General features: G+C 42.1%; 12 non-coding genes across 12 annotated transcripts; 7 read left to right on the forward strand and 5 right to left on the reverse strand.

The window, feature by feature from the left end:
• The first annotated feature begins 1,090 nt into the window (after positions 1–1,090).
• Positions 1,091–1,163, forward strand: trnaa-agc. Its single transcript has one exon. It is a non-coding gene; the product is annotated as a tRNA-Ala (tRNA).
• Positions 1,164–1,331: 168 nt separating this feature from the next.
• Positions 1,332–1,405, reverse strand: trnai-aau. The gene has a single exon. It is a non-coding gene; the product is annotated as a tRNA-Ile (tRNA).
• A 748-nt stretch (positions 1,406–2,153) lies between these two features.
• On the forward strand, positions 2,154–2,226 carry trnaa-agc. Its single transcript has one exon. It is a non-coding gene; the product is annotated as a tRNA-Ala (tRNA).
• Positions 2,227–2,385: 159 nt separating this feature from the next.
• trnai-uau lies at positions 2,386–2,459 on the reverse strand. The gene has a single exon. It is a non-coding gene; the product is annotated as a tRNA-Ile (tRNA).
• Positions 2,460–3,443: 984 nt separating this feature from the next.
• trnai-aau lies at positions 3,444–3,517 on the reverse strand. The gene has a single exon. It is a non-coding gene; the product is annotated as a tRNA-Ile (tRNA).
• A 748-nt stretch (positions 3,518–4,265) lies between these two features.
• On the forward strand, positions 4,266–4,338 carry trnaa-agc. The gene has a single exon. It is a non-coding gene; the product is annotated as a tRNA-Ala (tRNA).
• A 1,684-nt stretch (positions 4,339–6,022) lies between these two features.
• On the forward strand, positions 6,023–6,106 carry trnas-gcu. Its single transcript has one exon. It is a non-coding gene; the product is annotated as a tRNA-Ser (tRNA).
• A 620-nt stretch (positions 6,107–6,726) lies between these two features.
• On the forward strand, positions 6,727–6,808 carry trnal-aag. The gene has a single exon. It is a non-coding gene; the product is annotated as a tRNA-Leu (tRNA).
• A 261-nt stretch (positions 6,809–7,069) lies between these two features.
• Positions 7,070–7,150, reverse strand: trnal-cag. Its single transcript has one exon. It is a non-coding gene; the product is annotated as a tRNA-Leu (tRNA).
• Positions 7,151–9,112: 1,962 nt separating this feature from the next.
• Positions 9,113–9,185, forward strand: trnaa-agc. Its single transcript has one exon. It is a non-coding gene; the product is annotated as a tRNA-Ala (tRNA).
• Positions 9,186–9,344: 159 nt separating this feature from the next.
• trnai-aau lies at positions 9,345–9,417 on the reverse strand. The gene has a single exon. It is a non-coding gene; the product is annotated as a tRNA-Ile (tRNA).
• Positions 9,418–10,165: 748 nt separating this feature from the next.
• trnaa-agc lies at positions 10,166–10,238 on the forward strand. The gene has a single exon. It is a non-coding gene; the product is annotated as a tRNA-Ala (tRNA).
• Positions 10,239–11,365: the final 1,127 nt, after the last annotated feature.

Genomic DNA, 11,365 nt, shown 5'->3' on the forward strand with positions numbered 1-11,365 from the left:
CAATTCCACAGACCTGTATGTGAACAGCTGTGTTGCACTGGAATTAGCTCAAATGGTAGAGCGCCTGCTTAGCATGCGAGAGGTAGCGGGATCGATGCCCGCATTCTCCAGTGCAGTCCAGAAGACTAGATATTTCGGTGCTAGTGTTGATTGTATGTTCTGCTTCTTTTGGAATTCAAAGTGTAATTCTTTTCCCTAATGTAGCGCCACATGAGGCGCAACAGATTAACTGTCAGAAAAGTATTTTATAAGCATAATCAAAACCACAATGGCCCGTACGGGGATCGAACACAAGACCTTTGCGTTATTAGCACCACGCTTTAACCAACTGAGCTAACCAGCCAAGACGAGATGTGCCTCCTCCATAGGCACTCGTCGGACGAGCGACAGCTTGGCCAGTGTTGCTTGGATGGATTGCTGTAGGTTTGAGTATCATTAACAGTTCAGGAACTAGTAGGTCTCCTAGTCACATTTTTACACATGGGAGTTATAAGTCCCACTCACCATACAGAGTACAAAACACTCTTCTAAACCAGGGAGACAATGTAGCTGTGGTGAAATGACACAAATGGAAGCGTTGAAGAAAGCATTTCCACATGAAATTCTTATGGGTCAAACTCCCATCATGCACATTACAGACCTTTTCTATGGAATTAGTCCAAGGATCTTAGCAGGCATTAATGGCTGGAAGCCCTGAAGGTCAGCAATTACTATATGTTTTAATGGGGCTCAACATTTCAGTATTATCCATAAAGACCTCTCCTAACTATGCAGAATCTAACATATCCACCTTAATTGACCACTTCTACCCAATCAGTAACACAAACAATTCTTGGTGACTCAAGCCTCTTAGAAAGATGAAGTAGTGCATGGACCCCAATTGGTGAGACAGGGTAGCTTTAACTGAGAGAAGCCACAGATATCATCTAGTCATTTGTGAAATATGCATCTGAAGAGTGAGACTACTTTTCCAGTGCACATAGGGATGAGTTTAAGTAGTATAATTTTTCAGAAGCTACAAAGATCACCTACCCCTGGTCTTACCCCGTGTTTTCATTTCACAGACCTGTATGTGAAGCGCTGCGTTGGAGGGGAATTAGCTCAAATGGTAGAGCGCTCGCTTAGCATGCGAGAGGTAGCGGGATCGATGCCCGCATTCTCCAGTGCAGTCCAGAAGACTAGTTATTTCGGTGCTAGTGTTGATTGTATGTTCTGCTTCTTTTGAAATTCAAAGTGTAATTCTTTTCCATAATGTAGCGCCACATGAGGCACAACGAAGCAACAGATTAACTGTCAGAGAAGGATCTTATTAAGAATAATCAAAACCAAAATGGCCCGTACGGGGATCGAACCCGCGACCTTGGCGTTATTAGCACCACGCTCTAACCAACTGAGCTAACCGGCCAACACACCAACGTGCCTCCTCCTTAGGCACTCGTCGGACGAGCGACAGGTTGGCCATTGTTGCTTGGATGAATTGCTGTAGATTTGAGTATCATTAACAGTTCAGGAACTAGTAGGTCTCCTAGTCACATTTTTACACATGGGAGTTATAAGTCCCACTCACCATGCAGAGTACAAAACACTCTTGTAAACCAAGGAGAAAATGTAGCTGTGGTGAAATCACACAAATGGAAGCGTTGAAGAAAGCATTTCCACATGAAATTCTTATGGGTCAAACTCCCATCATGCAGATTACAGACCTTTTCTATGGAATTAGTCCAAGGATCTTAGCAGGCATTAATGGCTGCAAGCCCCGAAGGTCAGCAATTCCTATATGTTTTAATGGGGCTCAACATTTCAGTATTATCCATAAAGACCTCTCCTAACTATGCAGAATCTAACATATCCACCATAATTGACCACTTCTACCCAATCAGTAACACAAACAATTCTTGGTGACTCAAGCCTCTTAGAAAGATGAAGTAGTGCATGGACCCCAATTGGTGAGACAGGGTAGCTTTAACTGAGAGAAGCCACAGATATCATCTAGTCATTTGTGAAATATGCATCTGAAGAGTGAGACTACTTTTCCAGTGCACATAGGGATGAGTTTAAGTAGTATAATTTTTCAGAAGCTACAAAGATCACCTACCCCTGGTCTTACACCGTGTTTCCATTCCACAGACCTGTATGTGAAGCGCTGCGTTGGAGGGGAATTAGCTCAAATGGTAGAGCGCTCGCTTAGCATGCGAGAGGTAGCGGGATCGATGCCCGCATTCTCCAGTGCAGTCCAGAAGACTAGTTATTTCGGTGCTAGTGTTGATTGTATGTTCTGCTTCTTTTGGAATTCAAAGTGTAATTCTTTTCCCTAATGTAGCGCCACATGAGGCGCAACAGATTAACTTTCAGAAAAGGATCTTATAAGCATAATCAAAACCACAATGGCCCATACGGGGATCGAACCCGCTACCTTGGCGTTATAATCACCACGCTCTAACCAACTGAGCTAACCGGCCAACACGACAACATGCCTCCTCCATAGGGACTCGTCGGACGAGCAACAGCTTGGCCAGTGTTGCTTGGATGGATTGCTGTAGGTTTGAGTATCATTAACAGTTCAGGAACTAGTAGGTCTCCTAGTCACATTTTTACACATGGGAGTTATAAGTCCCACTCACCATGCAGAGTACAAAACACTCTTCTAAACCAAGGAGACAATGTAGCTGTGGTGAAATGACACAAATGGAAGCGTTGAAGAAAGCATTTCCACATGAAATTCTTATGGGTCAAACTCCCATCATGCAGATTACAGACCTTTTCTATGGAATTAGTCCAAGGATCTTAGCAGGCATTAATGGCTGAAAGCCCTGAAGGTCAGCAATTCCTATATGTTTTAATGGGGCTCAACATTTCAGTATTATCCATAAAGACCTCTCCTAACTATGCAGAATCTAACATATCCACCTTAATTGACCACTTCTACCCAATCAGTAACACAAACAATTCTTGGTGACTCAAGCCTCTTAGAAAGATGAAGTAGTGCATGGACCCCAATTGGTGAGACAGGGTAGCTTTAACTGAGAGAAGCCACAGATATCATCTAGTCATTTGTGAAATATGCATCTGAAGAGTGAGACTACTTTTCCAGTGCACATAGGGATGAGTTTAAGTAGTATAATTTTTCAGAAGCTACAAAGATCACCTACCCCTGGTCTTACACCGTGTTTCCATTTCACAGACCTGTATGTGAAGCACTGCGTTGGAGGGGAATTAGCTCAAATGGTAGAGCGCTTAGCATGCGAGAGGTAGCGGATCGATGCCCGCATTCTCCAGTGCAGTCCAGAAGACTAGTTATTTCTGTGCTAGTGTTGATTGTATGTTCTGCTTCTTTTGGAATTCAAAGTGTAATTCTTTTCCATAATGTAGCGCCACATGAGGCGCAACGAAGCAACAGATTAACTGTCAGAAAAGGATCTTATTAAGAATAATCAAAACCAAAATGGCCCGTACGGGGATCGAACCCGCGACCTTGGCGTTATTAGCACCACGCTCTAACCAACTGAGCTAACCGGCCAACACACCAACGTGCCTCCTCCATAGGCACTCGTCCGACGAGCGACAGGTTGGCCATTGTTGCTTGGATGAATTGCTGTAGGTTTGAGTATCATTAACAGTTCAGGAACTAGTAGGTCTCCTAGTCACATTTTTACACATGGGAGTTATAAGTCCCACTCACCATGCAGAGTACAAAACACTCTTGTAAACCAAGGAGACAATGTAGCTGTGGTGAAATGACACAAATGGAAGCGTTGAAGAAAGCATTTCCACATGAAATTCTTATGGGTCAAACTCCCATCATGCAGATTACAGACCTTTTCTATGGAATTAGTCCAAGGATCTTAGCAGGCATTAATGGCTGGAAGCCCTGAAGGTCAGCAATTCCTATATGTTTTAATGGGGCTCAACATTTCAGTATTATCCATAAAGACCTCTCCTAACTATGCAGAATCTAACATATCCCCTTTAATTGACCACTTCTACCCAATCAGTAACACAAACAATTCTTGGTGACTCAATCCTCTTAGAATGATAAAGTAGTGCATGGACCCCAATTGGTGAGACAGGGTAGCTTTAACTGAGAGAAGCCACAGATATCATCTAGTCATTTGTGAAATATGCATCTGAAGAGTGAGACTACTTTTCCAGTGCACATAGGGATGAGTTTAAGTAGTATATTTTTTCAGAAGCTACAAAGATCACCTACCCCTGGTCTTACACCGTGTTTCAATTCCACAGACCTGTATGTGAAGCGCTGTGTTGGAGGGGAATTAGCTCAAATGGTAGAGCGCTCGCTTAGCATGCGAGAGGTAGCGGGATCGATGCCCGCATTCTCCAGTGCAGTCCAGAAGACTAGTTATTTCGGTGCTAGTGTTGATTGTATGTTCTGCTTCTTTTGGAATTCAAAGTGTAATTCTTTTCCCTAATGTAGCGCCACATGAGGCGCAACGAAGCAACAGATTAACTGTCAGAAAAGGATCTTATTAACCAAGACGGGACTCGCATCTTGTGGCAAAGAGTGGCTCGGATCTACTCTTCTAGCTTCCAAACGGTGCTGGGAAACCCAGTGGGGTTCTTGTCAATATCAGATGAAGTTTCAATTGAATTTGAATTACAATGTAAAGGATTCAATCAGAGACGATGCTCAGCCATCATGATAACAAAACAAGTGTTCAAGCCAGTAATTTTAAATGAAACCTAGACATTTGTTTTGGTGACCATGTGTAGGCCGAAAAACTAACGCACAAAAGTCATGGATGTATGTTGTTGCCGTTTTAATTATCTACGGGGTTGACTTCAAAACGTGCTGCTGCAGTGTTAAAGAGCTGTGTTCCAGTATTTCTTCTCTTTAAGCATGTTCTGAGCACATGCAGATCTTGAAGTGAAAGGATTTTAAAATAGGTTTTACTTTTCTTCATTTTGAAGCGATACTCATCCTTATCTGTGATCTTAATCGATGTTCACCTCTCTGCTAATCACATTTAAACACTACATTTTTACACTTATTCCCAATGAAAGGTGGCTCATATAAAATTGTGACATTTATTGAATGTATGATTAAAAATGACTCTGGCCTAAGTGTTCTTAGGCCAGCTAAAAATGTGCATATAGGAAGATATTGCACGCAAACATTTGATACCTTCATGGCATTATGTGTTCAGATTGCCATGATGGAATCCTTGATCACAATTTCCTTGTAGAGCTTTTTCTTAATCTGCAAAATTGTCCGACCAATATGAAATAAAATGGTAGGATTTTTTTTTTTGTATATTCAAAAGGTCCAAATGACACATACTAAGCTTATTTTTTAGAAAGCATTAAAGGACTGGATTATGCAGACCAGTGTACAGTGTAAAGCCATACACTGATTTGCTTTTATGTGACACTTTTTCTTTCACAATGGCTGTACATGAGAAAGTGTCACGGTTTATGGCGAATAATGCTCTTCACACCTTGGGAGACAATGGTCCACCTCCTAATTGAATTATCAAGATAACATGCCACTGTAGGAAAGGAAATAAAAAGGAATCTGAGGATACTAACAGAAAGGACGTTTCATTTTTTTTTCCTTTTGCACTTTATTTACACACAGATTTAACCACACATTTGCACACTTTTGTACCATTCGAGGAATCAGATCCTGTACAAACGACAACACAAGTGAACATCGCGTGCCTGGCATTCCAAAGTGTTTTTCTCGTTTGCAAGGCACAAAGATCCAGCAAGCAGGAGTGACAATAGGTCTGGTGTAGGCATTGTGCTCTTTCACGGGCCAAAGGGGTCCTTGGGCGACAGGTAGCTTGGCCAAGTAGACTGAGGTGCTGGGTTTACCCACGGCTGCCAGGGAGTATTTTAAAGGTTGTGTGAATTGCGACTTTTGGTCATCAAAGGTTTCCTAGGGATTGTGGCTCCTTCTTTCTCACTGTCCACTTACGTGCCTCCGGTGGGCTCAAGAGCCCAACTAAGACAAAAAAGCAAAATGTACCTCGTTTCTTCAGCAGTGCCGTCAGTTCTCTTTATCGGACGAGGTGGCCGAGAGGTTAGGGCGATGGACTGCTAATCCATTGTGCTTTGCACGCGTGGGTTCGAGTCCCGCCTCGTCGCAAGGTTGTGTCTTTGTCACCGATTTGCAACAACTTGTGGCTCTTTTGCTATTTCTATCACAGGGCTTTAGGATATAATGCTTCTCAGTAAAGCCATACTTGACTGTTTAGAGGAATTTCTGAAGCTGAGAGATTTGCGTAAGCATTGTGACTTCTTGCCTCCAAAGGCTTCCCTAGGGATTGTGGCCCCCGTCTTTCTTGCTGTCCACGTACATGCCTTCAGTGGCCTCAAGAGGCCAACTTAGACAACAAACCAAAATTTACCATTGGCAGAAGACGCAAGTGTGCCGTTACCTTTAGAGGAATTTCCGAAGCTGTTTTTGTTGCTGTCTATTTTGCAAAGGTTGTCTGTTTCACGATGGATCGTTGCAGCTGTGGCAAAATGACAGTGGCAAAAAAAACTTGCGTCTAAATCCTGTTATTATATGTGGATGATTGTTGACAATCAGAGGGCAATGCAATGGACCACCAATTCTGCACAGCCTGTTGTGTGTTTTTGTATCACTTTGTTCTCGAGCAAAAGTCTTTGTAAAGCGTGTTTCGTGCTTGCCGCTGACGTTATGGCCGGCTGCGACAGCATCTCCTCCACAAGCTGGCCGTCTCATCTCCCGTTCTCGCTACTGGTAGCGTGGCCGAGCGGTCTAAGGCGCTGGATTAAGGCTCCAGTCTCTTTGGAGGCGTGGGTTCGAATCCCACCGCTGCCACTTTATAATTTTGGTCAAATACAGTAGATCTCCTTCCGTTAATTCTGCAGATGTTGATCAGCGGGTCCAAAGCCTAGATCCGTCGAGATTTTGGCAAAATTTTTCAATATCAAACAAGCAGACTTGAGCATTATCCAAGCAAACAGTAGAATTCGAACAGAGTCAGCATGTTAAATAGTTTTCTCTCATGTTTTTCCAGTATCAACTCAACAAGTCTCCCCTCCATGGGCTCAGTTCATTGTGACCAACTAGGTAGACATCTGTCAGAAGTGGGATTCGAACCCACGCCTCCAGAGGAGACTGCGACCTGAACGCAGCGCCTTAGACCGCCGCCATCCTGACAGCCAGGGCGTGAAGCCTCTTGCCTTGGTGACCATTGTCTAGGTCATATGTTGAACACGCAAATGTAGAAGACGATTTCGTTCGCGGTTTAATTATCTATGCGGATGACTTTAAATAGTTCTGCTGCAGTGTTAAAGCGCTGTGTTCTGGCGGAACAATCTGTGGGGAATTTGTGAAAGACACCACTAAGATCACAAATGTAGTAGGCATGATTTTAACATGGTGCAGGGAGACCCCAACAGATATTAGGTCCGTCACCTTATCCTCCCAGCCTTGATTATGGAAAGTTTTCCATGACCCATGCACATACACCAATGAGTCAACTGGTGCTTGCCTGCATCAAAAGGAAACCAATGGCAATCTTTCTGTTTGGTGCACAAAGTTGGCAGGTCATTCGAATCCAGCATTTGTCCTTTTCACCCATGTACTCATCACATGCAGATAGTGAAGTAATAGGATTTGGAAATAGGTTTTTACTTTTCCCCACTCTGAAGTGAAACTCATCCTTATATGTGATCTCAATCTATGTCCACCTCTCTGCTAATCACATGCGAGCACAACATTCTTACCCCTATTCCCTATTCTAAAATATTATTATATATTGTTTAAATGTTGATGAACACAAATGTTAATAAAAAACTACTTTAATTAAAAACAACAAGCAATTTTGTCTTGTGTTTCTTCCCCCTAACTGTACTTCCCCCAAACCGTAAATTTTTACCCCTATTGCATATTGTACATTTTCACCTTGTATATGGTGGACATTCAAACATTTGACCTTTCCTTAAAAAGTATGTGCTGTTATCTACTCCAACAAGGCTAGTTATTTTTTTTAGTTGAAGAGATTGTGGCAAGCAAAATTACTATTTCCGCTCAAGGTTATTATGTCCCCATGGATTTTAATCCACTTATCCTACAGCAATTTGATTACAATGCTTACAATATTTTTATCCTTTTTTATCTGGATAGAGTTGTATTTAACATTGGGGAACACCCACTAACTAAGTCAGCTCATGTTATTACTTATATTAGATAAGCCGTTGTTCCCTTATCAGCCTGACTTTTTTACTTCATGAAACAAAAAGACAATAAAATGCAGCTTGTCATACTACTAATACTAAAAAAGTTTAGAAAACTTTGCACTACATCAGTACATCATGTAGTGCACCTAGGGATGAGTTTAAGTAGTATAATTTTTTCAGAAGCAACGAAGATCACCTACCCCTGGTCTTACACCGTGTTTCAATTCCACAGACCTGTATGTGAACAGCTGTGTTGCACTGGAATTAGCTCAAATGGTAGAGCGCTCGCTTAGCATGCGAGAGGTAGCGGATCGATGCCCGCATTCTCCAGTGTAGTCCTGAAGACTAGCTATTTTGGTGCTAGTGTTGATTGTAAGTTCTGCTTCTTTTGGAATTCAAAGTGTAATTCTTTTCCCTAATGTAGCGGCAAATTAGGCGCAACAAAGCAACTGAGGTGTCTCAAGCCTCTTAGAAAGATGAAGTAGTGCATGGACCCCAATTGGTGAGACAGGGTAGCTTAAACTGAGAGAAGCCACAGATATCATCTAGTCATTTGTGAAATATGGATCTGAAGAGTGAGACTACTTGTCCAGTGCACATAGGGATGAGTTTACGTAGTATAATTTTTCAGAAGCTACGAAGATCAACTACTCCTGGTCTTACACCGTGTTTCAATTCCACAGACCTGTATGTGAACAGCTGAGTTGCAGGGAAATTAGCTCAAATGGTAGAGCGCTTGCTTAGCATAGAAGAGGTAGCGGGATCGATTCCTGCATTCTCCAGTGAAGTCCTGAAGACTAGTTATTTCGGTGCTAGTGTTGATTGTATGTTCTGCTTCTTTTGGAATTCAAAGTGTAATTATTTTCCCTAATGTAGCGCCTTTTAATGTCTTACACCGTGTTTCAATTCCACAGACCTGTATGTGAAGCGCTGTGTTGGAGGGGAATTAGCTCAAATGGTAGAGCGCTCGCTTAGCATGCGAGAGGTAGCGGGATCGATGCCCGCATTCTCCAGTGCAGTCCAGAAGACTAGTTATTTCGGTGCTAGTGTTGATTGTATGTTCTGCTTCTTTTGGAATTCAAAGTGTAATTCTTTTCCCTAATGTAGCGCCACATGAGGCGCAACAAAGCAACTGTCAGAAAAGGATCTTATTAAGCATAATCACACCAGAATGGCCTGTACGGGGATCGAACCCGCGACCTTGGCGTTATTAGCACCACGCTCTAACCAACTGAGCTAACCGCCAACACGACAAGTAGCCTCCTCCATAGGCACTCGTCCGACAAGCGACAGGTTCGCCAGTGTTGCTTGGATGGATTGCTGTAGGTTTGAGTATCATTAACAGTTCAGGAACTAGTAGGTCTCCTAGTCACATTTTTACACATGGGAGTTATAAATCCCACTCACCATGCAGAGTACAAAACACTCTTCTAAACCAAGGAGACAATGTAGCTGTGGTGAAATGACACAAATGGAAGCGTTGAAGAAAGCATTTCCACATGAAATTCTTATGGGTCAAACTCCCATCATGCAGATTACAGACCTTTTCTATGGAATTAGTCCAAGGATCTTAGCAGGCATTAATGGCTGCAAGCCCCGAAGGTCAGCAATTCCTATATGTTTTAATGGGGCTCAACATTTCAGTATTATCCATAAAGACCTCTCCTAACTATGCAGAATTTAACATATCCACTTTAATTGACCACTTCTACCCAATCAGTAACACAAACAATTCTTGGTGACTCAAGCCTCTTAGAAAGATGAAGTAGTGCATGGACCCCGATTGGTGAGACAGGGTAGCTTTAACTGAGAGAAGCCACAGATATCATCTAGTCATTTGTGAAATATGCATCTGAAGAGTGAGACTACTTTTCCAGTGCACATAGGGATGAGTTTAAGTAGTATAATTTTTCAGAAGCTACAAAGATCACCTACCCCTGGTCTTACACCGTGTTTCAATTCCACAGACCTGTATGTGAAGCGCTGTGTTGGAGGGGAATTAGCTCAAATGGTAGAGCGCTCGCTTAGCATGCGAGAGGTAGCGGGATCGATGCCCGCATTCTCCAGTGCAGCCCAGAAGACTGGTTATTTCGGTGCTAGTGTTGATTGTATGTTCTGCTTCTTTTGGAATTCAAAGTGTAATTCTTTTCCCTAATGTAGCGCCACATGAGGCGCAACGAAGCAACAGATTAACTGTCAGAAAAGGATCTTATTAACCAAGACGGGACTCGCATCTTGTGGCAAAGAGTGGCTCGGATCTATTTTTCTAGCTTCCAAACGGTGCTGGGAAACCCAGTGGGGTTCTTGTCAATATCAGATGAAGTTTCAATTGAATTTGAATTACAATGTAAAGGATTCAATCAGAGACGATGCTCAGCCATCATGATAACAAAACAAGTGTTCAAGCCAGTAATTTTAAATGAAACCTAGACATTTGTTTTGGTGACCATGTGTAGGCCGAAAAACTAACGCACAAAAGTCATGGATGTATGTTGTTGCCGTTTTAATTATCTACGGGGTTGACTTCAAAACGTGCTGCTGCAGTGTTAAAGAGCTGTGTTCCAGTATTTCTTCTCTTTAAGCATGTTCTGAGCACATGCAGATCTTGAAGTGAAAGGATTTTAAAATAGGTTTTACTTTTCTTCATTTTGAAGCGATACTCATCCTTATCTGTGATCTTAATCGATGTTCACCTCTCTGCTAATCACATTTAAACACTACATTTTTACACTTATTCCCAATGAAAGGTGGCTCATATAAAATTGTGACATTTATTGAATGTATGATTAAAAATGACTCTGGCCTAAGTGTTCTTAGGCCAGCTAAAAATGTGCATATAGGAAGATATTGCACGCAAACATTTGATACCTTCATGGCATTATGTGTTCAGATTGCCATGATGGAATCCTTGATCACAATTTCCTTGTAGAGCTTTTTCTTAATCTGCAAAATTGTCCGACCAATATGAAATAAAATGGTAGGATTTTTTTTGTATATTCAAAAGGTCCAAATGACACATACTAAGCTTATTTTTTAGAAAGCATTAAAGGACTGGATTATGCAGACCAGTGTACAGTGTAAAGCCATACACTGATTTGCTTTTATGTGACACTTTTTCTTTCACAATGGCTGTACATGAGAAAGTGTCACGGTTTATGGCGAATAATGCTCTTCACACCTTGGGAGACAATGG

This window comes from Silurus meridionalis, chromosome 12, assembly GCF_014805685.1.
Source record: "Silurus meridionalis isolate SWU-2019-XX chromosome 12, ASM1480568v1, whole genome shotgun sequence".
NCBI lineage: Eukaryota > Metazoa > Chordata > Actinopteri > Siluriformes > Siluridae > Silurus > Silurus meridionalis.